The sequence below is a fragment of the Gekko japonicus genome, unplaced genomic scaffold (genome assembly GCF_001447785.1).
Source record: "Gekko japonicus isolate JY-2015 unplaced genomic scaffold, Gekko_japonicus_V1.1 scaffold1197, whole genome shotgun sequence".
In the NCBI taxonomy this organism is placed as follows: domain Eukaryota; kingdom Metazoa; phylum Chordata; class Lepidosauria; order Squamata; family Gekkonidae; genus Gekko; species Gekko japonicus.
The window spans coordinates 534,327-538,802 of record NW_015163637.1 but is presented as its reverse complement, the minus strand read 5'-3'; positions in this window follow the sequence as shown (position 1 = coordinate 538,802).

The window sequence follows — 4,476 nt, the reverse complement described above, 5'->3', positions numbered from 1 at the left end:
ATTGTTTCTTTTGAAATGCATTTAATTACAAGGAAATCCCAGCAGTAGTGCATGCCTCAGTCATGCTTATTCTGGCAACTTCATATTCCTTCCTCCAAGGAGTTTAGAGGACCTTAGGCTAGCCTGATTTTGTCAACTCTAGGAAGCTAAGCAGGGGTGGCCCTGGTTAGTACTTGGATGGGAGACCACCAAGGAAGTCCAGGGTCACTATGCAGAGGCAGACAATGACATCATTGTCTTGGAAAAAGATTTCCAAGCTTCCTAATAGACTAGGAGCACCCCTCCTCCCTCTGGTGCTTTCCTGCCAAAACGCTCACAGGACCAGGAGGAGGGGTGCTACTCCCTCAGTTCTCTCCATGCTGTCACCGGAGACCCCTAGAAAACTAAAGTTCCAGAGAGTTCACAGCGGGGCAGGAGGGAGGGATGTGTGTCTGCACAAAAGACCACCCGATGAACAACGGTTACAGGTAAGTGCAACCTCATTTTCATCGTCCTGGATTCTGTGCAGTCCCACATGGGAAGATTATCAAGATCACTGAGTGAATAGGTGGGTGTGAAGCTCTCAGAAGGAGACCACAGGAGACTGCTTTATCAACAGTTGTTTAGCGGCACAAATTGAATGCCTCTTGCCTTGAAAGCCCTATGTAGTAGCCATAAGTGTCAGCTGCAACTTGAGAGTACCTTCCACCACCATATGGTTCCTTCCCCCCTCACAAAGATCATAGCAGATTAATTAGAAAGAAAGGCATTTGACTCACCCAAGATCATTCAAGAGCTTCCTGGGAGATTTGAACTCAGAACTCAGCCCCGTGAGGAGGAACAGAAATATAGCAAGCATGACAGAAGTTAAACAGGGATATAGCCAGGGCTATTTTTGGGCAGGAACACACAGGAACAGAGTTCCGGCTGGCTTCCAAGTTGGCCATGCCCAGCAGGAACTCATTAGCATAATAGGCCACACCCAACAGCAGAAACTCATTAGGATTGGCTACATTAGGGGTGTGTGACCTAACATGCAAAGGAGTTCCTGCTACACAAAAGCCCTGGGTTTTGACAACAAACAAGGTAAACAGAATAAGAAGCAAAAGGTGGGTGTGGCTGGATGAGCACACTTCTGGTAACATGGGGGTGCGGCCTAATATGCCAATGAGCTGTGCTGTCGGGGGTGTGGCCTAATATGCTAATGAGTTTCCTGCTGTTGGGTGTGGCCTACTATGCTAATGAGTTCCTGCTGGGCTTTTTCTACAAAAAAGCCCTGGATATAGCTAACTGGACTTCCCAGTTCTAGAATCTGAATCTTTATCCTGAAAACGAATACCTCTTTCCAGGGGAACATCTGCCAATGAACAAGCAGGCATAGACTCGTAGGCATTGGGTTGGATCCAACCAGCTTTTCTGCTGATGAAAAGGAAGGAAGAGTCCCTATGTGATCACCAAAAAAAGGCTATACCAGAGATTATGGGACCTGCATAGACAATAGCCATGTGGGACAAGTGAGCAGTAAGAAGAAACTGGATAAACTGATTGAAAAGGAGGGCTGGATCCAACCCACTGACTATGTAACCCTTACTTCTATAAATCTCATCCAAATGTTTCCAGTTATTATAGATCTATAAACACATTAAAAAACAACAACAACCCAGAGCGCAGAAAGTACAAGGGGGGAGGGGGATGCAAATCTGTTATCTCCGAAAGACTGACAAAATTCTTTGTGAGTTGCAGGGGAAGTTACCTCCAAGGAATATTGAGAATGAAATATTTCCAAGTCGTTCAAAATCTTTAAAAACACATTAAGAGAACCAGGCTTGGAAATAGAAAAGTGGAAGCAAAATTACTCCCCTAAATGCTAATTAGCTTGTGGGCTCTAATCTAAATCTCCCCAAGTGAGAGGCTCTGGAGCAGTTTGACATGGTTTGATTCCAGTTTGCAAGCTTCACAGAGGCCCACAGTGGTCACTTAATTACATTTTCAGTCATTCTCAAATGCACCCAGACCACATAACAATCCCAAGGAAACTATTTGTTATCCAAAATTAATAAGCACACTGTGAATTAAATGGCAGCTGGAAGAAGAGAACATTTTAATGTAATCTTTCCCATTGCTTAAAGCATCAGTCTTTAATATTAAAGACACTAGAAGGTAAGCTTGAGTGTTCCTGGAAAGTGAATATGTCGCCCTTGTTCCAGCAGCAGACAGAGCCATTAGAGTTAACATTTTAAATAAGAAGGGGAATCAAGAAGGAAATGCAGATAGTGCTTTGATAACAATGCTAGTGCTCTCTCCGTCAATGTTGTTCTGCAAATCTATGTCTTTTGAGACAAGGGTCAAGCTATAGTAAAACGTTAAACAGTCTGATCTGATGAACAGCTTTAGCAGGAGTCAGGGAAGCCTTCACAGTTCTCCTAATTCAAATGTCTCCTTGAATGTGGACATTATGAATTTTCTGGTTTGGTGGAACCAATGCATTAGGAATTTTCTTTCTTAAATTAAAAATAATAATCCAGAATGCTGAGAAATGCAAATAAACAATGCAAAGAAGCGATCAAGATTTGCGGCATTTTATATATGTGCTGTGCTCCTATACTTTTGTAAAACGATACAAGAATCTTGATACAATCCTATATATAGGATAGGGCATGGTTTCCTGTCCTGAAAAACACAGAATGCTCTACATTTTACAATAGCACTACAGATAAGATTAGAATTTCAACAGCCAATCCATATGCAAAAGAACCTCCTCAGGAAAGCATGCCGGCCTGAGGAACTCCTAAAAGATAATGACTCAGCCCTACACCACCTTCCTGAGTAGATATAAATTACCTGCCTACCATTTTTCTTCTCACTTTGACACAGAGAGTACTCTATCTTTCTGTGTCATACCTCTGAGGATGCCAGTCACAGCTGCTGGCGAAACATCAGGTCCTACAATGCCGAGACCACGGCCATACAGCCCAGAAAATCGACAACAATTAATCCTATATTTGATCACTTCAGTCCTATGTCTGATCACTGAGCCTGTTCGGGAAGGATTGGATATAAATTTTAACAATAAATAAATTCAACACAATAAAGAGCTGTCTCTTAAAGAGAAGCTCACACAAATTGATTTGAACCCATTCTAAAACAGAAGTTTCAGATCTTCAGTTGACTAAAAGACTGCTGCCAGAGTAGAATGATAATCTGAATTATAATCCAGACTCTGAATTTTAGTCAGAACCATCATATGGTGCCAGGAGTAAAACCGGCAATAATGGAAGGCAGCTCACAAGAATATAAACATGGTACAAATGACAATTTATATTCATTTTTCCCCCTTTAGGGAGTGAAGCCTCAAGTTCTGCTGTTGAGGTCAGGCATGACTTCTGTTTTAGGATTGCCCCTTTCTGCTCCTCCAGATTCATTCCATCAGCAAAAGTATCCTGCCATTATAGTACAACTCCTGACATATCACTCTTCCTAGGACACCATGTGTTGCTCAACTAGTTATTGTAACTTCTGAAGTGGCTCATTGGCTTCAATCCTGACACTTTTCTGGGAGTAAACACCATTGAATAAAATGTGACCTATTTAGGATTGCTCCCCAAATCCCACTGATTTCAGTGGATCTTAGATACATCCTCACTTCTTCTGGTTGGAGTACTTATAAATTCAGGCGGGAAATGTTATTTTACCATAATCCTCAAATGTTTTTGTCTTGGTGTAGCAGAAGCCTCTGTCTTCACGGGTGCTATGAATAAAGGAATGATTCCCATTAGTTAGTTTGGTTTTGTTTTCCCCACATAAGTAGACTGCTTCTCAATGTGTTTGTTTGGAACCAAACTACGTTCATTTTAACTTAATTTATATGCAATACAGGTTTCTTCTTTCAACAATTTCAAAATGGCCAAAATGAAGAGGGGTTCTTTTCACTTCAGCTTTAACTCCCTCTTCACGAGTCTCTGCTAAGCAAAGCGGCATGTTTGGATCTTCTGTTGCTCAGGTTACAGCTAAAAGGCACACTAACCCCGCCAAGACACAGAAACCAAAGAGGTATGTGCCAGAGGTCTTGTGATGATTAAAGAAACCCTTTGGCAGCCTGTTCAAGCAAATGAGGGCACTACATCCAATAAGGTTTTCTGGTATCCCTGGACACCCAGAAATGGAAATCCAAGTGACTGAGAGTTAAACTACTCCATAATGAACTGCAGGTATCTGACAAAGGAAACTTTTGACTCTTAAAAATTTATACCCTGAAAATCTTGGTGGTCTCTAAGGTGTGACTTGACTTGAATCTAGCAGTGCAGGAATGGGGATTGTTAGCTCAACCCGACTTAATACCCATGCTCCTTTGCTTTCTTATTTCTCCCCCTGCAGCTAGGGATATTTTGTGAGGGGGCCTTGGGGGCCCCTGCCAGCTAATTTGTAATGTATTCAGCCTGACATGCCCGGACTTGCCCGGGCTGGCCAGGCACAATTCCTATGTTAGCTTCAGTCGAA